Below are 27,326 nucleotides of genomic sequence, written 5' to 3' on the forward strand. Positions count from 1 at the left end.
TTTTACCACCTCCTTATTTGTGGGGATGTCTTATCACCTGGTTTTGGTATTGATGTTATCCATGGCTTTTGTTTTTGCTCTCCTAGTTGCTCCCTGTTTTTATGAAAGGTCTTGAGAGATTCATAAACCCAGTCCTTGCTGCCAAAAATCTTCCACAGAGCCTCCTCTTTGACTCTCTTTTTCGATAGAAAAATCTGGCTTCCGTGTGAAGAGACAATAAAGAGAGCGATAGGAGGTGACACTGACAAGAGACAATGGTGGCATGGAACAGAGTAGCTGTGGTGGTGGAGAAGTGGTTACATTCTGACATCCCTTTCAGTGTTGTTCTTATGTTTTATTTCAAGGCTGCATTTTCTCCTACAGCTGTTCCATTTCTTTTTTTTTAAGATTTTATTTATTTATTCATGACAGACAGAGAAAGAGAGAGAGAGAGGCAGAGACACAGACAGAGGGAGAAGCAGGCTCCATGCAGAGAGCCCGACGTGGGACTCGATCCTGGGACTCCAGGATCACACCCCAGGCTGAAGGCGGCACTAAGCCACTGGGCCACCGGGGCTGCCCCTGGCATTCTATTTCATTGAAAATTTGTTTTGTGATTCTTTTGGTTGATGGCTTCTTTTAGATGTGACCTTTTTCCTTGTTGGCTCATCACAGCTCAGGTCTGGTGTATGAGTATTTGAAACTGTGGGAGTTCCAGAGGTGGTGGGATGTGGAAGAGGGATTTCTATCTCTGTGGCCTTCTGTTGTAGAGGCAGGCAGGCTGTCAGTTGCCTATTGAGGCATCTGGCAAATCTACTTTGATTGTTTTGTTCCTTTGCTCTCCAAACATTAACTGCAGGAAAAACTTTGTTCTCCCCCTTCGTCCTTTATTGGTCTTTTCCGGCTCAGGAACACTCTACACATTCATAGAATGCATAGTTGCCTTCGGAACTCTGAGAGACAAGGTCTTCTCAGTTCTCGTTGCTTTCCATTCTTTGTTCTTGGCCTGTCACTTGGATAGAGTCCCACACTAATTCCTTATGCCAGAAAGGGTTCAAATTCTACAAACCTATAGATTCCAGGAGGCATTTGGCCAGGAAAGATAGTGTAATAGCTTAAAGTTGATAATGGATGGGGAGAGGGAAGGAACTATTTAGGTCACATGCTACAAGAATTTGCTCTTGAAAATCCTCTTACTATCCCAAATATCTTTAAAATTATCAGAACTTGATTAGTCTTACCTTATATACATGTGAATTCAGTACATTTTTGTTAACAGATTGCCCTCATTACATGTTGTCATATAGATTGATAAAACTGTAAAAATCATAAAAGAATAAGTATACATCCGGAAGAAAATAAAACTTTTTTTTTAATCTGTATTTTTCTTGAACTTTTTGCTTTATAAGATTGTTTGGAAATAGAAAGTAACATATGAAAGAGTTCTTGCTCTCTGGGTGTTTACAGCCTATTTAAAGAATGTCATATATCAAATTTTAAAAGAAAGAGAAGAAAAGAAAGAAAAAAAAGTATCATCTTATAGACAGTACAAGTATCCTATAAGACAGTACAGTTCCATCTGTGCTTTCCAGACAAGTGTCCTAGCCATTCAGAGGAAGGACAGAAAACTGGCAGCAGTAACCTTCAGTTTAGAGCCTGAGATATTCTCCATATTTCATATTGTTATGGCTAATCAGTGGTTAGGTGAATTTTATTCTACAAACATCTCTTCATCAAAACTATGTGCCAGGCACTGAGGATTCAACAAAGAAGGCAACATTGATCCTTCTTGCCAGGAATTCATGATTTAGGAGACTCCACTCAGAAGGACATCCATCCTGAATTGTTCCTTTTTTCCAGCTTTGTGATAGATTTAGTTCATGACCAACAACATACATATTGATATGGTTTGACCAATCTATTGAAAACAGTATCTCTAATGGCTGGTGCTTCTAAGGAAATCAGCAGATGCAAAAGCCCAGATTTGACAGTGACTCTGCAGTTAAGATTTGGCAAGTTCCTATGAACATGATGACATAAAACCTGAATTTCTTGGTGTTTGTCAGCACTGGGTATGGAGATAGAACTTGCACTCATTCGTTTCTAATGCTGATCTTATTAGAGAATATGTGAAAAATGTAAAACCATATATTTTTTACTTAAAAGTTCTGATTCATGCTCCATTGGCACTGAAACATTTTGTTTAGATGCAGCCTCAAATTGTCTTTCAACTGAGTCATTTTTGAAACTTATTTTAAGCAAATGATTTTTAGTAATGATACATTAATCTTTGTGATGTCAAAATCATTAATAATAATAAAGTCTTTGTACAGAGTGGTCTCTGAGCAATGTATAATTTCATTATGGAGCTAAATCACATGCATACAGTTTGGCTGTTCATGATAAGAAAACATAAAGACAAATACATATTTTTCTTTTATTTTTTAAAGATAAATGAATTCTGTCTTTTTATTCTGTTTAAGGATTCACTCTTATTCTCCTTCAGTTGTGAATAAATATAACAAGAAAGGTCACTGAACTAATATTAGACACTGTGGTATTAAATCCTAGAGAAAAGTTGTACAAAAAGGAAATTTATTTCATTTTTTAGTTTCAATCATGAAAACATAATACTGACGCTTCTAAATAGATTAGTGAGGTGTTTTTTTGTAAGTCATGGAGCTGTTTTGAGGCCATTGGCCATGGTCTATAAAAATTAAAGTCTGAAAAATCCAGATATTATTTTCAGTGACGTAAAAATCTATTCACTAATGTAGTGATTTGTCTTACTCATGGTTCATATTAAGGTATGGAATAAAATCCACAAAAGCCCATGACATTACTCAATGTCTGAATGGCTAATGGTTTCATGCAAGGTATTGCAAAAACTTTCAAGATGACAAAGCATTAGAAAATTCCTATTCAACTTGAAATTATTCAGTGAATCCTTGACAACTAGGCCTTTGGCTACTTCAGATTCATAATGTCTCAAGTATAATATTAAGTATGTGCAAATCCAGAAACCTAAAATTTTTTTTTAGGTATGTCAAGAATTCAAAACTTTTTTATTTCTACAATTGTTTCATGGTTGCCATGGCTTCAAAAGTAGTTCTAAAGTATTCAAAATCTCTTTTCAGTGTTCTGTGGCTTTTCTATATTGTTACTATCATGGAACCAGGGGCTCTCAGTGGCTATAGGAGCTTTGTTCCTCTTGCCAGAGCACAAACCAGATGAAGGTCATGCCTGAATTTACTTATAAAATCCTATCTGAAACAGATTAACCGCTGAATATTTGTAGACAGAAAATTTTAGGAATTCAGAAAAGGCTTCTTTGTGGCTTACCTTACAATTCATGTTTTCTTTAATTTGCTCAGTTTTAAGAATCCCAAAGTATAATTCATAGATATTTGCTTCAGGAAGACTATTCTGACTGCCTTCTTTCTTGGGCCTCCCTGTGTCATAACCCCTGTGCCACTAGATGAACGTCCATTACCACTGAGTCATCGGAAAGCTCCTTCAGGCGGGCAGCCATGCACATTTGTCTTTGTACTTTCACTGACTGGTCAGTGCCTGCATCATGGTGAGGGAAAACATGTCTATGGAATAAATCAATCGCAGGTTTAAATTCAGGGGAGACAACAAATTGATGAGAAAGGCAAGTAAGATAATCTTTTGCATAATTATGTAGTGTATCAACTTACTCATATGTACCAGTTACTTGTCATCCATTTGCTCTTACAACTATTTTCATTCCCTTTATAGGCTACGGTTTTCTACCAAAGTTCACCTAAAAACACAGAATGAACAAAGATCCCCAGAGGCTGGAAGCTTAGTCTGAAGGGATTGTTATAGTTGTAATATGTTTATGTTTCATATTTTTAAAATGTGGAATTTCCTATTATCCATGAATATTTTATTATAAACCATATACAAAACATATAATACATATAAAAATATCTCTCCATATTTATTATAAACATGATTTTTTTCTCTAAACCTTCAATTAAATTAGATAGTCCAAGAATATTCATTTTATGTATCCTGAGGATTTTTATAACTTCTGACGGATAATGGATAAATGTGGCACTAAGATACATCTCTTCAACAACAGGCTATCTCTGGAAACAAAGCTCGCTTTTCAACTATGAGCATCTTGATTGCTTCCCCACATAACACATTTATAAGCTTGAATTCTGAAATATTATATTAAAATAAAATTTAAATGATAAAAAATTCAGATTTCTTGAATGATCAATTAGGATTAGAAATATTATCCTATTTAAAAGGGCACAGAAAATATGAAAAATATTACACAATAGAAGGAAAAATGATATTCTTTCATTGCCATTTAAAAAAATCATTCCTTCATTCTTTATACTTCATCCATTTATCACGTTATCAACCCTCTAAGGAGCTTATGACTTCTTAGGAAAGACAGACAAGGGATCCCTGGGTGGCGCAGCGGTTTGGCGCCTGCCTTTGGCCCAGGGCGCGATCCTGGAGACCCGGGATCAAATCCCACGTCGGGCCCCCGGTGCATGGAGCCTGCTTCTCCCTCTGCCTGTGTCTCTGCCTCTCTCTCTCTGTGTGTGTGTGACTATCATAAACAAATAAAAAAAAAAAAAAAAAAAGGAAAGACAGACAAGAAAATGGCTTACCACGGTGTAAGACAGATGCCTGTGCTGTAACAGAGATAAAAATCCTGGTGTGGGGGAGAGGTGAACATAGAGGTGTAGAATGGGGAAACCATATGGAGGAAGGTGTAGATACATGTGGCTAATTGGAGCACCAGGATTTAAAGCCTGGTGTAAGAAAATCACCCCCCAATCTGCTAGTAAAAGTCTACCAAACTGATTTATTGCAGCCAATAAAAAATAAGAGATTAGAAAGAAGTATCTACCACATGTGGGTCCTAATATGAAAAATGGAATATTGTGGAGCTTGAGCAGCCTTCAACAGAGCAGTCCAAGATTTATCTGCCTAGGCTCTTTTTATTTATTCACGTATTTTTATTTTTTAAGTAGGTTCCATACTTAGTATGGAGCCCAACATAGGGTCTGAACTCATGACCCTGAGATCAAGACGTGAGCTGAGGTCAAGACTCAGACGCTCAATTGACTGAGCCACCCAGGTGCTCCTGGGCTCCTTTTAAAGCAGAAGTTTTATTATTCCATACCTCAGACTTGTGTACTTAATCTTAAATATGTAGACCTTGGCTAGAAGAACTCAGAAACTGAGATATATGTATCAGCACAACGTGTAATGTTCCATCAAGATTTTGAAATAAGCTTGTAATTATCTAATAGACATTGTTCCCTACTGATGCTGTAGTTATGCCTGACCTTACTGACATGACCATCCATCTACTCCTCATGACATTCAAGGACAGCAACATCAGTAAACTGTTCTGTGTTGTTCAAGGTGGAGCCTCAGAGACACACCTTTGGTCATTTTTCAGACAGGAAAGAAAACTGATAACCAGAGATAAATATAAACAGAATAGGCTGACTGGTGAAATAATAAAGAATTAAATTATAATAGCATGTTTTGTAGTATTTTATAGAGGTTCTAAAGAATTTTTTACATAAAATCTTTGTAAATGGGCATTAGTTTATATTTCATTGACAGCCAAGTAATTATTTCATAGTCATCCAATCAGCAGACTATGACCTAGATTTTGCTCCTTCACTCCTTCTGTTTCTTCTGAGACAAGGTGGCCGTCAGGGATGCTCTACTCTACAGGGAATTTCTACCCTGGGTTGATTTAGATGCCATTTCATGTCCTTGAGGATCTAAGATTCCTTGATTCCGTGATAAAAGTTTCCATTCAGACAGAGACCTGTGAGTTGTGCAGGAAAGGTTGGTAAATTTGGAGAAAGCTCCATCTGCAAAGCAGTAGAACTTGGACAGAAGCTGTCTACACAAAGTAGATGAGGAAAATAATGTCACTTAGGAATTTGTTCCTTGGTAAATTAGTATAGTAGTGGAGTTAAAGATAATTCACATTTTAAATCTCAGTTGATGATAGAAATAAAGCCCAAAGCCTCATTTGTCAACATTATAAAATATGCCTCATTTTAATTTCATGCTGTTGTCCCATTATAACTCTCCCTTTTGATTCCAAACTTCTGGAATGATCTTTTTTTTTCTGTTTTCATATGTATATACTCACACATAAGCACACATACATGTTTTGATAACTGTGCAAAACTCAGATTCTACCCTTGACCTATTATGAATTTTTCATTCAAATATAGAAAAAGTATTGTAACTATTGTATCATAATTGCTGAGAAATCGTCTACTTCTATTAATTTTTCAGAGATTGCTTTTGCAGGCTTTTCTAACCAGTGACTACAAGGACAATGACTCCAAGGACAATTGCCAGCTGCTATTTGAATGAGTTTAGCACTGTCCTTAATCAAATGACTAAAAGGCACAGTCTTAACCAATAAACACTATGAATCTCAAGGGCTTCTTCAGTCTTCTAAAACTCACAGTTTACATGGCAACCATTTGAAGGAGAGGCTATGGAAGACAAAAATATAAATTTTTATATAGTAATTTAAATACTATTAGTTATAAACGATTAACATTTCTATCTTCTTAGTCTCTCGTTCATGCCTTTCCCCATGTGTTCACATGCATTTTCTAATCCACTGTGATAGAATAACTAGTGCTATGGTCTGAATGCTTGTATCCCCCCTCCAATACACACAAAATCCATATGTTGAAATCCTAACCCCTAAAGGAGGTGGTAGTATTAGAAGGTGGAGTATTTGGGAGGTAATTAGGTCATGAAGGGTAAATCCTCACAAATGGAATTAGTATTCTTATAATAGATCTCCCCCAAAGAACTCCGTGGTCTTTTCCACTGTGTGATTTTACAGAGAAAGTTTGGCACTCTACAACCCACAAGAGGTTACCATGCTGGCTAGCTCCTCTGGTCTTGGGCTTCCAGCATCCAGAGCTGTGAGAAATAAATTTCTGCAGTTTATAAGCTACCTGGTCCATAGTAGTTTATTACAACAACCTGAATGAACTAAGAAAACCAGTAATCATTAATTCTGGAAGCAGTTGGGATGGGGAAGGTCATAAGAAATGTTACTCATTTGTAGTTTTTTTTTTTATTAAAACAGAAATTTAAGGCATTTGTGAAACACTTTGTAGGAAAATTAGATAAGCCCATATAGCCACTATTTCTGGAGCTCCAGAAGAAAAACTCTTACTGGTAAAACCAATTTATCCTTTTGCTGTATTCCTGTTAAGTCTCTTTGGCAATTCATTCAACCCATGGCCAGAACACTGGCAGCCTAATCACAACCAAAGCAAAATTCCTATGCCTCTCTTGTTTTTAGCCTCTGCAATGCTGCTGCTCCCCCAAATAACCCCCAAAGTCTAAATAAAAGTTGGATAATAGGGTACCAGGCCTGAAAGCTTCCTCAGAAATTATTTGGAAAACCAATGTGCTGGCAAATGCATCTGTCTATATCTATTTCTAAAGTACTAAATCCAATTTTGGAGCCTCCAAATGAAAATGCTCTATTTCTGGTACTGGCTGAGAACATCTCTGATGAAAGCTTACTCCAAAGGAACATCGTATTGAATGCTAGATAACAATATCTAGCTAGATAATAGATGAAATTATTTCCCCAACCCATTCATCCAAAGTTTCTTTCAAAAATTAGTTTCCTAGGCTGTGGACACAAAACTTTGTGATGCTTTGTAATAATTAGGATAGTACCTTTACCTTCTCCAAGATAAACCAAGGATAGTACCTTGTTCATGTAAGGGGCTTTTTTTTTAAGATTTTATTTATTTATTCATCAGAGAGAGAGAGAGAGAGAGAGAGAGAGAGGCAGAGGCACAGGCAGAGGGAGAAGCAAGCTCCATGCAGGGAGCCTGATGTGGGACTTGATCTCGGGTATCCAGGATCACACCCTGGGCTGAAGGCAGCGCTAAACTGCTGAGCCACCCAGGCTGCCCGTAAGGTTATTTTTTTTTTTTAAGATTTTAATTTTTTATTTGACATAGAGAGAACACAAGCACGGGCAGTGGCAGAGGGAGAGGGAGAGGGAGAAGCAGGCTCTCTGCCGATTTGGGAGGATGGAAATCTAGTGTTGTTAAACCCAATTTTTATGTTGAGATTGGAAAAGGGGAACTAGATGTGACTGGCAAAGTGACATGTCCACTATAAAAAGACTTTAATATATTTTAGATTTTTTTTCAGTATAGATTTTTCCCTAGAAACTTAAACTTTACAGTCAACACAAAAGCTAAAAAAAATGCAAAAAAAAAAAAAAAAAAAAGCACTTTCCATTTCCCTGACAAAAATTAAATAGTTTTTAATCCGCGAAACATGGTCTCACTGAAAGGTATGTTTTTCTCCTTATTTCCTAAAGGAAACACCCCAAAGAATCCATGTATCCTCTTGAGGAAAAAAATTAAGTCCCCTAAAATCTTTGTGACTGAGAGCAGTGGTTGTAACATGAGTATTTAAATTAGGGAAGCTTTCTCAGAAAGTTGTCTTGATATAAAACATCTTGTCAGGAAGCAAATACCTGGCACTATACATCTGGCTCAGGAGGCTGAGATATTGTATTATCCAGCTTAGATACCTGAGGAAATTTTATTCTTTAATGACTCATCTGATTACAATACACTTTAATATATCTAAGGCTATTTAAAATACAGAGATCAGGGATCCCCGGGTGGCTCAGTGGTTTGGCACCTGCCTTGGGCCCGGGGTGTGATCCTGGGGTCCCGGGATCGAGTCCCACGAGGCAGTCCTGCTTCTCCCTCTGCCTGTGTCTCTGCCTCTCTCTCTCTCTCTCTCTCTCTCTCTGGGTCTCTCATGAATAAACAAAATCTTAAAAATAAAATAAAAATACAGGGATCTGAAATCCCACAAAGAGAGATGTGTTTAACATGTTGGAGATTGCATCCTGAAAGGCTGGCTTTTGTGCCAAAAGAGGTTTGACTTAGAGAAAATTGAGACAGCTCACTCAAAGTTGAAGACGAGTGAAAAAAATTCCAATGGCTAGGGAGGTAACTGGTCTTCCTCTCTTCCTCTCCCTTTCTTTCTTCTCTGCTTTCCCCATTGTTCCTGACTGCCCTGCCTTGTTCCAGAAAAGATTGAAATATTTGACAGTGATCATAGAGTACATGGAAAAATGTAGTCCACATACTTTCAACAGACCCTTTTTGGAGGGTTACATCACACAGAGATCTGGTGGGAAAGGACACACTCCAAAGGGCAATTGAAAAAACTTGAGTGAAGAAGCTATATACGAAGTGTAGGTAGGGCTGCAGGAATTACTCACGAATAGTGAAATACTCAAGAACTGGCTGGCAGAGAGCAGGAAGCCTTTCTCTTCCTTACGCTTGAAAGGGCAAGGAAAGGCATTCTGGGAGCCAGTGGGTGACCATATATGACAAGGTCTCAGCAGGACCTGAGATCTTAGGAACAAGAGAAAACTACTACCAAACCTTGGCCCATCAGGCAAAATGTAGAGAATAACTACCCTGACTTCTCTGCCTCCTTCTACTGTCTCTTCTTCTACTGGTGTCTCCCATCTGCTAACCCAACCAGAAAGCTGAATGTTAACAGACCCTGGCTGGAGCCAGAGCACAGAGCAGGTTATTGAAGGCTGCAGAATTGATCCAAAAAGGCAAAGAATATCTAATGCACGGATATGCCAGACAATATATATTACACTTAGCATCTTATTTTTCTAGATAGTCTATGTAATGTAGCCGATGAAGACATTATAAAGAGAATAGGTTCCTAGTTTCAGGAAATAATTTATAAAATTTCCCCACAGAGGTATCTTCATTTCCATGGTCTGTTCCACCTATTATTTTTTAAGATTTTATTTGAGAGACAGACAGAGCAAGAATGACCAGGGAGAGGGCAGAGGGAGAAGGAGAAGCAGACTCCCCACTGAGCAGGAGTCCAAGGTGGGACTCAAACCCAGGACCCCAGGATCATGGCCTGCGCTGAAGGCAGATGCTTAACTGACTGAGCCACTCAGGTGCCCCAGTTCCCCCTCTTTTAAATGGGCTTGAGTCTGCCTCACTCCCTACCCCAGTCAGTCAAGATTACCAGTAACTCCCATCCTATCAGACCCAATAGCCGTTTCTCTATTTTCTTCTTGGTACTGGACACAACTGACCATTTCCACCTTCCTGAAACACTCTCCTTTCTTATCTTTTGTGACACTTCATACTTTCAGTTTTCTTCATACTTAACATCCATTTCTTCCCATGCCCTTTGGTTAATGGCTTCCCTTCTCATTGATTTCTAAAGCCTGTAAGAAGCAGAGCTTTGTTTTTGGTCGTCTTCTCTTCTCTAGATGAAAATTTCTGGTTTGATGCTTTAAATACTCTAATTCATATCTTTATCCAAGAACTTTTCCCTGAGAATTCTAATGCCTGACACCCACACTTGGATGTCTGATAGACGTATCTCACACACACACACACACACACACACACACACACATTTAAAAAGCATATTTAATACCAGAGTGTTGATTTTATTCTCTAAACTTGTACCACCCTCAATTTTCTCATCTCAGTAAAAGATACCACCACTGCTCAAGCCAAATTCTTAAGAATCTTAATTTTTCACTTTCTTTCTTTATGCATTGGCAAGTCCTGTCAATTTTACCTCTAGAGCAATTTGAATTTAGGTCTCTTAGACTGCATTTGCCCCCAACCTAGACCAAACTGCCGTCCTTTCCAGCTGTATAACTGCATTATCCTCTAACTGATCTCCCTACTTCCATGCATTCCCTTGAAGTCTATGTTCTACACAGCTGCCAGAATGCCTATTTAAAAATGTTCATCAGAAAACCACTTTTCCCCCATTCAGTGCCATCATAGATGAAGATGCAAATTCTTTGCTCCAGCCCCAAAGCCCCAATGATCTGGCTTTTTTTTTCTCCTATCACTTAAACCTAGTCTTTAACCATTCTTTTTGCTGATGACTTCCCAGGCACAATAGTTTCTGTTCTACAAATAAGTGTTTGTGCTTGATGCCGTGTCTGCTAGAAAAGCTTTTTAATAAAGCATCAGCTAAAATTTCACCTTGATGATGAAACTCTTTTGGTTCCGTCTGAGTCAGGGTTTGCTACTCCATCTTTTGTACTCCCACTACACCCTGACCTGGCAGCAAAGGGCATATTTAGTCATTCTTTCATACAATGATTTTCTACTCTAGAGTGTAAGTGATTGAACAATAACTTCCTTATTTGTCTTTGTTTCTTCAATGCCTAGAGCACAGAATATACTCACCAAACAGGTACTGTATTTATGAGAGAACCTTAAAGATATTTTGTGTGAAGAAAAAAGCTAAAGTGAAATACCCAAGATAGTAATTTTCAATGACTACATACCATTATATAGAAGAGATAAACATTTGTTTCCTTTGAGAATATGCCTGGGTTAACTGTAGACATTGGGAAAGGGAGGTTTTCTTCAATTTAAGAAACTTCTAAAAATTAGAACTCTAGGGATCCCTGGGTGGCGCAGCGGTTTGGCGCCTGCCTTTGGCCCAGGGCGCGATCCTGGAGACCCGGGATCGAATCCCATATCGGGCTCCTGGTGCATGGAGCCTGCTTCTCCCTCTGCCTGTGTCTCCGCCTCTCTCTCTCTCTGTGTGTGTGACTATCATAAATAAATAAATAAATAAAATTTAAAAAAAAAAGAACTCTACAGCTAGAATTGAAAGAGTATGTGAAATAAATAGGACTGACTCACCAAAAATACACAGGAGATTGGGCTAACTGGCTGCAAATATTCCTAGGGAAGAGATCCCTGCATGGGCTGTGAGGGGTTTTGTTGTTTTTGTTTTGTATTTGCTTATTTCGTTTTGTTTGTTTGTTTACCACTAGATACTTTATGGCTTGTATCACCCCCCCCCCCACCATTTCTGTGTTTTCATAAATTACAAAAGTTACTTTCAACTTCTTAAGTCTACTATTACTTTAATTTCCAAGCCTACTTCCTATATACTCATCTATATACTCATGTAGCAGCTTTTTTTTCTCTTGATTATTCTTATTTATTTATTTATTTATTTATTTATAGAACAGGGGAGGGACAGAGGGAGAGGGAGAGAGAGAATCCTGAGCAGTCTCTATGCCCAGTTGAGCCCAATGTAGGGCTTGATCTCCCGACCCTTGAGAGCATGACCTGAGCCTAAGTCAAGAGTCGGACACTTAACCGACTGAGCCACCCAAACACCCCAATAATTCTCAATTCTTACCTAGTATGATTGTAGGTGCATGATATTATTTCCTACTAAACGGTTTGAATATTTTTATTTGCAGAAAAGCAGCGTGCACAGCAAACAGTTCAGTATTTAGTCTCCAGAACCAAACTGCCTAGGTTTGAATGATGCCTCTATCACTCACCAGATTTATAGGCTATTACTACTTCTGCTACTACAGCACAGTTTATGATACTTCTATTCATTAATTACATCTATGATATTGAGCTCTAAATCTGTTCATTCACTGTTATTTCATGTGATTCTACGTACTTCATTGAATATTAACCTTGGCCTATTTCTTTCATTGTACATTTTTAAAAAGTTGATTATTTCTTTGAGTTAGTCATATTGATTGTAGAAAGTATACTTTGAATAAATAAATGTACACTTTGGAGTAACTTTTAATGATAGAATAACATTACATTATGTATATATAGTATAATTTGTTGCATAAATCATCTATTGGAAGTATAGTTTCAGTTTCCATCATTATAAATGGTGAATACCCTTTTTCAAACACATTTGCATATTTTACCCCAAATCTAATCAGGATCAACTCCTAGATGTGAATTCCTATGTTCAGAGGCATGTACTTTGTAAGGCAATATATGTTTTAGCAACTCTCCAGAAACTTTCATGGCTTCCAATAGCATTTTTTTTTCTTATTTTATTCCTTTTTCATTGTAACTAAAAGTAGTTTCCTTTTTTATATGTCACTCTATTTGTATAGTAAATTAATATTCAATCTTCCATGTCAATTCCAGGATATGTTAACCTACTTCAAGAGACTTCAGCCATTTCTATAATTTTCCATCATACATTTCTTTAGGTACATGATTTTTCTATGATAATTACTTAGTGCATCTTTAATTTTTTCTAACATATTAAAAATGTTTAAGCATTGGTTTTTATTTCCTAATCTACAAGGAATAATTTAATTAGGAATCTTATTACTTATCCACATATTTGAGAAGGAAGAAGTATATAATTTACTCTTTAGTACTATACTGATCTTTTTCTCTGTGGAAATAGCTTTGAGCTATTCTGTAGATCAAAGGACTTACATTAATAGCTATCACTGAAGTATATTCATAATTACAAATTGTGTGCCTGTTTTGGGTATTCAGATCTCATCTAAAACATTAAAATCAATATATAATGTACATTGTTTGTAAGAAAACCAAACAATGAAATTCCCCTTATTTACGTATAGGTCTTATTATTTTATATCATATTTTCAGTGTGAATCTCTAGGTTTCCTGCCTGTTATTGTCCCAAATCACTGTTGGATTTGGCAGTCCTCAACATAATATCTAAAAGGTGATATTCATTTTTAACGTGAAAGTGAATTTCTAGTTTAGATTTTTTTTTAATCTTATGGCATCCCTTGAGATTAAGTACAACTGAGATGATATATAACCTTAGCTAGGAGACACATTTTCAGACGTTTCTATTTGTTGATGCTTGTGGAAAATGAAATAGAAATTACTAATGCTGTTGAAATTCAGATATATTGAATTTCTTGCTCTGTTTTGTCTGACTGGACCATACAAACTTTGGAGGAAAATTTTGTTATATATAAGTCTTTGAAAATCCTCATTGATTTTTGCAAATCTAGAAGGCTGTAAAATGGTTGTTGGGTGGAATAGGTGACACTTGTGCCTGTTCTTGCCTTGAGCATGCCAGATCTTATGCTCTTAACATTTTAGATTCAAATATAAAATCAAATATCACCTCTAGGCATAAGCCAGTTAAACTATTTAAAAGCATCTTTAGAATTAAAAATTATTCTCAAAGACTGTGTAATTCATCATTTTGGTTTACAGTATCATTCGATTTTTCTCTTGACTTTCACTTTGACCTTTTTATTATTCTTCCACTATGATTATTCAAACTTCTGAATTAATTTGAATTGGCAACAGAAGTTGTTTGTTAAGCTATATTTTTCAGTAAAGAATGGGTATTGAATATACTAAGAAGAGACATTTTTATATTTTCACAATTATAATCAGACACACGCTCAACAAAGACTTGTTGAATTCTTATTATATACCAGGTGTTGGGGAGTCCAGAAATGAAATAAATTTCTTCCTTTTAAAGGACTGAGAATGAAGGGAAAAATAATTATGGTACCACATAATGACTCCTCTATAGTTATTTGGCTAAGGTGTGATTGCAGCCCTGCAGAGTATAATTCAGCACTGGGACTCAGAGTGAGCTTGAGCTCGGCCACAAAAGGTGCATATGGTAGTGAAGGTTTGTAGAGTGATACAACTGCACAAAAGAGAATATTTCATTCCTGAAAGATCTTATATGATACTACATTTTTTTGCTCCTGAAGTTGAATGGTAACCATTAAAGATGCTAAGCAGTGGAATGAGGTAATCCAGTTTGTGCATTTGGATGTCATTCTGGAGAAGTATAAAGGATTGATGGAGAGAGAGTTAGGACACTGTGTAGAGAGTCCATCAAGGGCTGACAATGGCTGAACTCGCATAGCGAGCTGTAGAAATGGAGCTTTGAGAGCAAGTTTGAGAAGTATTAAGGAAATAGTAAAGTTACGACTCAGTGACTAATTGGTTGTAGGGTCATGGCAAGAAAGGACATAAAGGTAATGTTCACATTTCTTGCTTGGGCAACTGAATACATGATGAGCCCTATTCTGAAATAGGGAACAAAGAAAAAATAGAGACGATTAACAGGGATGATAAGTTCAGATTGAACATGCTGAGATACCAGTGATACATTCAGTTGGAGGTGTTCTGTAGGAAGTTGGGAACATGGATTTGACAATCCAAAGAAAATTTGAAGTAAAAGATTAGATTCTGAAGATATAGGTGACATTATGATCAATATTTTGGTGGTATTTGAAACCACACATGGGGATGAAATGGCAAAGGAAGAGAGAGGGTAGGGTATGAAGAAAAGAATGCTGAGAAGGAAGGCTGGATAATACCAGTACTTAGGAGTTGGGTAAACGAATAGAAGTTTGCAAAGCAGGCTATAAAGGAGTCACTAAAGAGATAGGAAGGCTATTATGAGAGAGTGATTTCATAGAATTAAAAACTGAGAATATAAATAATCCATTGATTAGATATATTGGAGGTAATGGCTAGGTTGGTAAGAACTGCAGTGGAATAGTGGGGATTGGATACTGAGTAGATTGGACTTCAGAGGTGAGGTAGAAGAAACAACTCATAATGAACAATTTCTTCAAGATATCTGTATACTATTGAAGGTTTTTGGTAGCCTGAAGATCACAGACTTACCAGTATTACCATATTACTGAACTGCGGACCTAAAAGATTTTTTTAGAATAATGATTCTCATTCTCTAAGGTTAGGAGTAGAGAAATGTGGTAGGGAATTTGTGACATACACCCATCAAAAAGATGACTATAAATAAGTTGAGGACATTGATATTTTAGGTTCTAAATAAAAAGAAACAAAACAATAACCTGATTTTGGAATAAATACCTCTATCCTCAAATTAGGCTAGGACAGGATGAAATCACATTATTTGAGTTCCAGATCTAAAGAACAGGAAGGTGGTTCTTTAATTTTACACACAGCCTTCAATAAATGCACAGATTCTAAGAAGGTCATGAGACCCTTTGTGTTTTGAGGACACTAGTACAGTTGACAGCAGAAAAGATCCATGGTTTGCTTGCTGAATGATTCAAATATGTTCTTCTTTACTCTTGTGTTTTATGCAGAGAAGTGAACCACTCAATGTAACTTGGGGGGTTTTGCCTTATTGTTAAATGGGAAGCCCCCATCGGTTAGCCCATAAATGTCAAGGCAAGCATGTCAGATATCTGTGTGTGTATAAGAGGAGTCAGTCTCTATAAATTATACGACTCTGGGGCTTTTGTCAAAACAGAAGACTGAGATTTAACAGTAGGCACAGCTTTCAACATATTAGCATTTTATTGAGAGAGGAAGAATGAGATCTTCATGAGACACACCAATAATCCAATACTGCATTCAGACTGGTGAAAATATCCTATAGGGATACAGACAAGCAGCCAATATACAACGTAAGAATGGGGAACCAATCTGAATAACTGAAGGTAGCTAGCGGAAGAACGCAGAAATGCCATTTCAGCAGGACGACACTGATAAGATAGAAGAGATCTTGCTGCTACATAAGATAGATACGGCCAAAACTAGATTAGAGATAAATATCTTCTTCATCTTTTTCTTTATATTCTTTTTCAATGTAAATAAAAATCCTGGTAGCTTTCTTTACCCCAGAGTTCTGTTGTGACAAGCTTTGTTATAGCTTGTTAAGTAACTCCAGGGCAAAGGGCAAAGGGAGCATTCATTAGTGATGAAAAAAAAATCTATATATTTAAGAGAAAACGTGTGATAAATTGAAAGCCAAGTGATTTAAATATATACATCCTACATATAATACATCATAATCTATAAGTTATGTCATAACTATAACAGCTCTTTTAGTCACTTGGGACAATTATAGAAGTAATCTGATACTTATACTTCTGGGTTTTTTGAAGTTCATAAATTATAGATAACATAGATAACTTGTCTGGTTAAAATTATTGAGTACCCTTAATAACATATCAATAGTAGTTGTTACCAGTTAAGCCTTTTATGGTTCAAGAGATGAGAAATTTTATAGCACAGACTAAATTAGTAAAGAATTATAGATCTTATGAAATACATAAAAATTGTAAACAAACAACAAAGAATATAGCTGTGGTTATGTGTAGGATGTACATTTGGCATCCATGACCATACAGAAAATAGTTAGAGGTGAAGAGGAAACTAAAAGAAAATCTCTTCAGGGACCTAATAGAAAATTCAGAAGTCAAAACATTAACAGCTAACATAGTGATCCCAGATAAAAGCACTGATCTTATTTGTACATGATTGTATATCTTTTCTCAATCAGCAGGAAAATTAAAAGTACTAAATGCAAAGCAAAGATGTCTATTGAGGAGGCTTTAAATTTTAGTAGGAAAATAGGGAACAAGCATGGTTGGGAGTGGGGGTTGGAGAAGAATAATTCACACAAATCTAGTTTGTAAGAATTCTTGACATTTAAAGGAGTTAAGCATAATGTTCATCTCCTGAATACCAGATAAGGGATCTGAAATAGTATTTTATGAGACCCAGGTTTAAGCCCTGGCTTGCTGACTTACTGGCAGTGTGATTTTATGGGAAATGAGAGATTTAAGCATCCTGCTTTCCTAGCCATAAAATGATGGAACCACAGCTATATTTCATTGATTACAAGGAGCATGTTTGTTTATGTTTTACCATCCCTGAAATAGAGAATGTGTGTCACAATTGATGACATCTTGTCATTGGAGCGAGCCAGGTGGGTTTTGTGACATAGTTAACTGTCCGCCTATGCACAAACTAGGCTCCCGCTGTCATGGTTAGACCACTGCAAGCCATTGGTGATTCAGTGAACAATTTAAGGATCAAATAAGGAAGAGACATGTATCCTGGTTGTTGTCCAAAACCTTTTATTGACATCTTCTCAGAAGATCAAAAAATGCCCCAGCATCAAAACTTGCAAAATGGGTGTCAGTGTCTAGGAAGAATTTTTTTTTAAGATTCTATTTATTGATTGAGAGACACAGACAGAGAGGCAGAGACAAAGGCAGAAGGAGAAGCAGGTTGCCTGTGGGGAACCTGATGTGGGACTTGATCCCAGGACTCCAGGATCATGCGCTGAGTCGAAGGCAGCCGCTCAACCACTGAGCCACCCATGTGCCCTTAAGAAGAAAATTCTTAAGGCAGAAGAAAGGCACTCCTTTGTCTGCATCACCCATGCTCATGGTGGCACAGAGGATGTACTGGATAGCAGAACAGGGGCATCTATCATTCTGAGTTGAAAAGTGATTCAGAAGAGTCAAGTCAATCATGAAGATAATTGAAAGAATACTGTAGACTAATCACTTTTTATCCTTTTTGAGTATGCTCCAGAGTATTTATATGATAAAAATTTATACCTAAATAAATCTAAAGAAAACTTTGAATAAAAATTGTAAGAGATAAATTCATTGTTAGTTTAATTGGGAGCTTTTTCTTTCTTAGGGCTACATGAAATAATGATGTCTCAATCAGTGCCATCTTATACTTCAGAAGTATGGTATTTGAGGCAGTTGAAGAGATTAGAAGAAAAGTGAAAGTGGTTTGTAGGACTAGAAAACAATGAAAATATTCTGGGCAATTGCAGTGAAAAGAAAAACTTGGCTGGGTAAAAGATATAAAAAATGGGCTCTAAGTGGGGCGCTGAGGTGGCTCAGTTGGTTGGGCATTCCACTCTTGCTTTTGGGTCAGGTTGTGATCTCAGGGCCATGGGATCCAGCTTCTCATCAGATTCCACACTCAGCTCAGAGTCTGCTTGAGATTCTCTCTCCCTCTCCCTCTGCCCCTTACCCACTCCCTCAAATAAATAAATAAATAAATCTTTTTTAAAAAATGGTCTTTAAATTTAGATACATCTGTACTGAAACACCCAAAATTCGATCCTGGCCCTTATTTACATTGTCAGGTACCTTACCAACTGCTGCTGACATACAAAAAGAAACAAAATTTATGTGCCTCTACAGAATTGATATTTATTTTCATGACTTCCATATGAAAAGAAGTGCAAATCACTGTTTGTGTTTTACCTTAAGTGAATATACATCTGAATATTAATATTCACTTAGTTTACAAGTGCCATTGGGTTCAACCCAAAAATATAAAAATCAATTTACTTTTGTTAAAAGTAAATATCATTTGTAAACACAGAATTTAGGGATCCCTGGGTGGCACAGCGGTTTAGCGCCTGCCTTCTGCCCAGGGTGTGATCCTGGAGTCCCGGGATCGAGTCCCACATTGGGCTCCCTGAATGGAGCCTGATTCTCCCTCTGCCTGTGTCTCTGCCTCTCTCTCTATCTCTGTGTCTCTCGTGGATACATAATAAAATCTTAAAAAAAAAAACCCACAGAATTTAGTAAATCACAGAGTGTTTATATTTTGTTCATAGCATATACAAAGACCCTTAGTTTCTAGCTTAATTTTCTTGGTGAACTTTAGGCTACATTTATAAACATATACTTATGTAATTATATATAAATAGACACTATTTTGCAGTCTGTTTTTTGAACATAATATATCTTGGCTATTGTACCATGTTAGTATGAGTTCAGTTATCTATCCCTTTTTAATGACTGCTTTGTAAGTATATCTTTTCCAGTTCTTCATTCATATTCATTTGTTAATTTATTCAATATCTATTTGTTGAGCACTTATGTGCAAGCAACGTTTTACATGTTGAGTACATTACAGTGAAAAATAAAGATCACTATCATTTTAATTAATTAAAAAAAGACTTTATTTATTTGTTCATGAGAGACATGAATAGATGTCCTTCTTTATAACTTTAGGGAGACTTCTCTATTTGTTAATTTCTTAAGTGCTTTTTCTAGAATAAACATGACATGATAGACTATGGTCTAACTAGTGCAGCTGCAGTGTAGTGTAGAGCAACGTGTTCTTTGTTCACAAATAATTTTCCAATGAAATTAATTACATTTCAGTAATTAGATTAAATTCAAATATAGTAGCAAGATTGGCTTGCTACATGAAAAAATGTTGATTATACTTCATACTGTTCAAGAGTTTGCCTAGGAAAAGAGTTCAAGACCAGAAGTTAATAATACTAATACTAATACCAGAGAGGCAGTTATACTATAGAACTTTTTTGGAATACTTTTTAACAAACCAGTTTGTAACAGAAGTCACCTCTAAATCTTCAAGTACATACATAAAGACCAGGACTATTCCTGGAGGAGACTTGTCAATTCAATGACTTCTTACTTCATGGTTGACCTGTTTCCTATCTATGTTCTATGTCCCATTTATATAACATCATGTTGTTTGAGGTTGTATCCTTTGCTTTGAATAATTCACACAGGAAGAATAGTACCTCATGAGTTTACCTATTAAAATTTAAAGTGACAATGATTGAGAAATTATGAATGTGAACTGTGTCTTCAATGACCTGGATATGAATGGTTATCAATAAATAAAAGATGAATAGTTGTAGTATGAATAAAATTTGCCACTCCATATTCCCACTAGGGCTACAGCTACATATGGAATTGGCCAATTTTCTTACCTTTTTTAATCTCCTGTTATAATATCAAAAATAAAGTCATTAGTTTAGAGTGAGTTAAAATCAGAGGGTTACTGGATAAGAATATGATTGCCGACTGCCTTCTCTGAAAAGGAAAATAGAGGGCAGTTAACTTAGGCATTAGATTTTTCATAATAAGAAACTTTCCTGAGAAACAAATGAAAACTCTCACACATCCATACAGATTCATGAAATGCTTATGGGATCTGTTCGTGTTTCTATAGAACTGTGGTATAATAGAGTAGTCAGTACTTAGTATTCCATCAAGAGGCTGTTTTTCATCTCTTGAGCCAGTAACTTCTTCAAATTTCTTATGAAGCAAGCAATTTTTTTCCTCTGTAAAACTGAATAGGCAGCGGGTTTCTTCAACTATGCAGTTTTATAAATGTCAGTAACACACATTTTGTATTTTAGGTGCCAAAATAAGTTAAGTTGTCCTGAAATCATTTAAGCTTATTTTACAGAGAATAAAATTGCAGATTCTCTTTGTAATAGATTGATAAGAATATATTGCTATTTTTTATATTTTATTTTTATTTTATTTTCTTTTTTATTTATTTATTTTATTTATTTATGATAGTCACAGAGAGAGAGAGAGAGGCAGAGAGACAGGCAGAGGGAGAAGCAGGCTCCATGCACCGGGAGCCCGATGTGGGATTCGATCCCGGGTCTCCAGGATCGTGCCCTGGGCCAAAGGCAGGCGCTAAACCGCTGCGCCACCCAGGGATCCCTATTTTTTATATTTTAAACCTATTTAAAAATATGACGTTAGTATGATCATTTTATTTATCTGTTTTAATTTTTATTTTTTTAGGTTCTATGCCCAATGTGGGGCTTGAACTCATGACCCTAAGATCAAGAGTTGCATACTCTACCCCTAGGATGATGTCATAATGTTTAATGTTTATTTCCCTTTCTTTATTACTGTAAAGTCATACTGTCCAATTATTTATTTTTGTATATTTAGATTTAAGCTGTTAATTTTTGCAATGACTTGCCTTCTTTGTAAAGATAATCATTTTCATTCACTCATTCATTCACTTAACAATGAGTTATTGAACACTTATGTCCCTAGAGCAGTGTTAGGCACCATAAATGCAATACAACTCTCCAGTTCAGGAGAAATAAAAGAGAAAAGAAAAATATGCATGATTGTAGGATGTATTGGTAACAGATGGAGTGGTTAAGATCTGGAAATGGAGAGATTAATAGATTAAGAGGAGTAGATCATGAAGGTGACAACTAAGACTTTGTGCTCAATCTTAAGGGCAGTGGGAAACTCTTAAGGCTTAACCAGAGGATTAACATTAATACATTAGTATTGTAGAAAGATCACTTTTGGCTGCCGTGCAGAGAGTAGATTGCAGAGAAACTGCAAGTATAGCAACTGGTTAGGAAGCTATTATGATAACTCAAGCAAAGATGATGGTGTCCATAGTAAGTAGAGGCAGTTTATAGACAAGACTACTCACCAGAACGTATAGTATTTGAGGGGAAGAGAACCTGAAATTCTTTGGAAAATAGCATTTAAGAGATAAGTTGAAGAAAGAGAATCCATAATGAAGTGGTGGGAGTATAACCAGGAGATATTTTGGAAGGGGAGTCCAAAGCTAAATGTTACACTGCATTACTTATGTGCCTGAGGAGGAAAGTGTTTTGATACTTGTATTAGGTTACAATAAAATAGTGGTTTTCTTTTTAAAACAAAGCAAAGACATAGCATTCCCTAAGTTATCACTATTGCTTGGTCAGTTGTCAATAGTTCAATAGTAATTCCGGGAAAGGGAATTGGAGCAAACTTCCTTAAGGGGAGACTTTTTAAGAGATGTCTTGAAGTTTGTATGGGTAATGAGGCTAATCGATCAGCATCATCCTGTTATTTCAGGAATGTAGAGATGATAAATGTGAATATGTCTTAGTTCCAGAGACTCTGTAATTAATTACCACCTTACAATTATCTTCAGACACATATTAATAACATTTAAATTTAGTTTTAACAATCTATCATAGTCCTTTTAAGTAGGAGGCTTCTAAATCCCAGCAGTTGTTTTCATTAGCTGCCAAATAGAAATATGACCATGTGCTCTGTGCAAGTCAGAAAAGCTAGCAGCACTTTTGCTTTCCCAAATGTTCATTTAACTGCAGGGAAAAACAGCAATAATAAAATTTAAAAAGGACTACATTTCATTCAGATCTATATTTCACAGAGCATTTTAAATACGACTTTTACATTTTCCATTAGTAACATCTAATTGGTATGAACAGAGTATGATTTTACATTAAATATAAACAAAATTCTTATAACAGTCCTAGGAAGTCAGTATTTGTGGTGTCTCCAATTAACCAATAAAGGGCCAGAGGCTCCAAGTGGTTCAGTTTACACATCTACAAGTGGAAGGAAGAACTGATATATTCAAACACAGGCTTCAGATGCTAAATTCTTTGTTCATTTGACTTGTTCAATGGCTTTAAAATGTACTTATTTGTCTTTTGAGTCCGGATCCCTCTCTATAAAGAAGCCTAATCTGTAAAAGCACCTGTTTCAATGCCAAGGGCCTTCTCAGGATTTTTATGGCCCCAGAAAGCTAATTTAAACATGCATCAGCCACAAGGCTGCCTCCTATTTAGATGAATTTGAGCTCCAGTGCAGAGAAAGATCAACAGAAAAAAAAACAAAAACTAAAACTGAAACTAACTCAATATATTGATGAATTTTTTTAAAGAAAGGTTTATATTGGATACAGTTCATTATTGTCTGAAATTTTTTTTGAAAAATATATTTCTGCCATCACTTTTTAAAAATATATTAACTTTAAAATAATTTTAAAGCTCCTTTATTTCCTCACCCATGTTAACATGTCACATGACCATAGCACATTGATTGAAATCAGTAAATTAATATTGCTGATTACTATTAAGTAAACTTAAGGCTTCAGTTATGCACCAGTTTTACCCCAACATTCCATTTCTGTTTCATAATCCAGTCCTGCTTCCTACATTGCATTTAGTTGTTGGGTTTCCTCAGTTTCCTCCAATCTGTGGCAATTCCTGTGTTACCTTGTCTTTCATTATTTTGAGATTACAGAGGAGTACTGGTCAGTTATTTTGTAGGATATCCCTCAATGTGGGCTCGTGTAATGTTTATTCATAGTTAGATTGATGTATCCTTGGCAAGAATACCACCAAAGTGATGATGGTGCCCTTCTCGGTGAATCACATCACTATCTTAATGGTGATGTTGACTTTTTTCTTTTTAAGATTTTATTTGTTTATTCATGAGAGACACAGAGAGAAAGAGAGAGGTAGAGACACAGGCAGAGGGAGAAGCAGGCTCCATGCAGGGAGCCTGATGTGGGACTCAGTCCCGGGACTCCAGGATCACACCCTGGGCCCAAGGCAGGCGCTAAACCGCTGAGCCACCCAGAGATCCCTTGGTAATATTGACTTTGATCACTTAGTTGAGATGATGTCTGCCAGCTTCCTCCACTTTAAAGTTGCTGCTTTTCGCTGCTTTTTGATTTTTTAATAAATATCTTAGAGGGGAGAACACTGAGATCCTGTTTTCTTTTTTTTCTGAAATTTTTATCTACTAATTTTAGTATCCATTGGTAGATGTTGCTTGAAACAATTATTACTGTGGTGTTGGCTTCATGGTGACTTTTGTATTTCCCCCTTCCTTCCATAAATTAATTCGAATTCTGTATGGAAGAGGTGGCCCTATCTCAGATTTATTTTCTTACTCAATTATTTCTGTTTACCGGTATGGACTCATGGATATTTATTTTATTCTATGAGTTATAATCCAATATCATCATTATTTTATTTCTCCTATCATTGCAGCTTTGGTCATTGGGAACTTCTTCAGGTTAGCTCCTGTGTCCTTTTGATGTGCCCTCACTGGAGCACATTTCTTTACTTCCTGGAACCACTAGATCCTCCAGGCTTATTTTGTGTTTTTTTCCTGCCTCACTTTTAAAGAGCCCTGATTTCTTTTTCAGAGAATGGTATTCAGAAATCAAGATCTGGATGATAGGTGTGTGTCCTTGCTCCTAGGCCCTCTCAGTGGACAAACTTGGTAATATATATATGTGTACCAACCTGTGCAACCTATTTCTTCTTTTCTGTATCTGTTAAATAAACACAAGTTCATACTGATACCTCAACCTAATTGGGCTTAATTGTCATATAAGCTGTTCTAACTGAAATCCTTGAAAAATGAAATTTTCAAGTTTTCCAGCTCTCATTACAGTAGACTCTAAATGAAGAATGTGTTATGCTTCCAGATTTGCTAGAAACCAGTTGTTTCTACCTCCTGACCTATAAAAGTGGTATAATAATGCCTGTCCTATCTAGGTCACCAGGTGGTTTCAGGGATTAATAATTAATTGATTAATCAAAGTCTTGATTCTATCTCTCTCTGTCAGTGTCTCTCTGTTCTTCATAGCTAATCTTCTTCCCTGCCTCTAGTTCTTATTCCCCTGAAAGCTTACCTCCACCCTGCAGAGATCAAACAGAAATGAAATTTATTTTCCTGTTTAAACTTCCCATGACATTTTATCTGCTAAAAAAATCATATCTGAGGACATGACATGATAAACAAAACCCTCTATGGTCTGACTCTTTCCTACTCATAGGTCTCATCTTGCATTATTTTCTATTCTCATATTCTATGTGCTACTGTTACAAGATTTCTTGAAATTGTCTTCCTTTGTAAACAGAATCCTTTCTTCCAACACTTTATTTTTGCGATACTATTTGGCCAAATTTAAACTGGGATACCCTTAACAGCTTCTTCTAGCTAACACATACTTAAATTTCAAGGATCAGTTTGGTGTCATGTACCCACTTATTTTGTCATATGCTGGTAACTGGTACCTACCTGGTCAATTCAATAAAAATTTGATAACTTGATGAGTTGTTTCTACTTTTCTGATACCACTTCCTTGTTACTCCTGATGCCTGATACCTGAAGGCACTGTATTTTGCTTTCTGCCTCCATTAATAATCTAAAATTGCTCTGGGTAATGTAAACTGCCAAATTCATGGACAATTTTTAGTTCTTATCTAACTTAACACTTAAAGTATATGGGATGATAGAGGTAATTCATTGTGGTTGTCATGTAGAGGGTTCTAATAGCAATGCATGAGTGGAAGTGGCCTCGTTGGGAAGAGAGCAGTGCTGAGACAGAGCTGGAGCCGTATACTAGGGCCACCTCTTATAGAAATCAGTAGGCCATATTAAGGAGATCAAACTTATCCTAAAAGCAATTGAGAGTGTATAAACAGTCTAAATAGGAAAAGTCATATTTTAAGAACATAATTCTGAATGAACTTGGCAAGACTGGATAGCATGTCAAAATGAAATAGGGCAATACTGGAAGGAAGGGAAATTAGATTGTTGCATAATTCTAGAATAAGAACGTGATTTATGTAAACTAAGGTAGACAAGGTATAGAGAAATATGGGAATATTGTAAAGGTATAGTAGATAGAATTAACGTGATATGATGATGAAGTGGAAATAGAACATGAATGGGAAGAAGAAATAATAGATTTTTGGTTACTTTTTAAATGATAAAGGAATTCCTAAGATCAGGATGCAGGAGGATGAGTGGCTTTGGGAGAAGATGGTGAGTTTATTTGAAAAGGTTGAGCTTGAGACTCCTGTGGAACATCTAAATGGAGCTGTCCCTTAGCAGACTTTCTATGTGTCAAAAAAGCATTAAATACAAATGTGGGCAAAAGATGCAGGTTTTGAAATCAATAGCAGGTAAGTGAATCTATGATTGTAGATAAGACATCCCAGGATCTGCGGAGAACACCTTCTGTTGCATTCCCCTTCTCATCTTAGTGAACAGAACCACCACTTGCTACTTGGAAACCTCGGAGTCATGCTCAACTACATCCTCTCTTATCACCTGTCCAACCCACGTGTAAAAAACTTCCCTGCTTCAATCTTCCTTGTTCTGACTATCTCTGCCTAAGCTCAGGCACTTGGAATTTCTTCCATGCACCAATTATTGTTCTTACTGGTCTTCAAGCTGTCAACTTAACTTTTCCCAAACCATCAGTCTTATGCATTTTATACCCCCAGAATCTACACATTATTTACAAAAATACTTATTGAGTGAATGTTTCTCTTTGAAATTCATAAAGTGCTAAAAAAATAGCCAATAAACTTTGACCAAGGTTGAAATCTCAATTCTCCTTAGAATTGTTCTATAGAAATGTATAGGTGAGACTAGATAAATATTATTTTTATATTTGAGATTTCAATTGAGATTTGAATTGAGATTTCAACTCTCCTTAGAACTGTTCTATAGAAATGTATAGGTGAGACTAGATAAAAATAATATTAATGTTTATTCTCTTTATGGGTACTTAATACCATCTATCATGGGGAGAAGGAAAACTCACAATAATCTTAAAGAAAAACATAACTATTATGTGGGGGTGTAATATGAAAGGTGGTCTAGATAAGAGAATACAAGCTGTTGTCTTAAGGCAAGAGGAAGAAAGGAAAAACATCAAAGAAGTCCTATCAGAGTAATTTGCATATCTTACCCCAGATTCCTGGCATGATCTGAGAGGTTCTAAGACAAGGAGTTGTGATGGCAAGCAGCCAGATTGTGTCCCCTTTAGCTAGTAGCATCCATTGCAGGCTGGTGGGGAGCTTCTGATGACAAACCACTTTGCCACAAGCCAACACCTGTGATGACACATACAATAGTCTTTTGATGACTACTAATGGCTGATGGTTTTAAGAGAATAGATTAAGGGATGCCTGGGTGGCTCAGCAGTTGAGCATCTGCCTTTGGCTCAGGGCGTGATCCTGGGGTCCTAGGATTGAGTCCCATATTGGGCTCTCAGCATGGAGCCTGCTTTTCCTCCCTCTTCCTGTGTCTCTGC

At 36.5% G+C, this 27,326-nt stretch overlaps 1 long non-coding RNA gene across 2 annotated transcripts in view; it reads right to left on the reverse strand.

Moving 5' to 3' along the window:
- The window catches only part of LOC125753452 (uncharacterized), an 87,507-nt gene extending 60,419 nt beyond the window's left edge, over positions 1-27,088 (reverse strand). For both annotated transcript variants that reach the window (XR_007405341.1, XR_007405342.1), the window contains exon 1: positions 26,982-27,088. This is a non-coding gene — a long non-coding RNA (uncharacterized LOC125753452). The remainder of the gene's footprint in view (positions 1-26,981) is intronic.
- Positions 27,089-27,326: the final 238 nt, after the last annotated feature.

This window comes from Canis lupus, chromosome 23 (genome assembly GCF_003254725.2).
Source record: "Canis lupus dingo isolate Sandy chromosome 23, ASM325472v2, whole genome shotgun sequence".
NCBI lineage: Eukaryota > Metazoa > Chordata > Mammalia > Carnivora > Canidae > Canis > Canis lupus.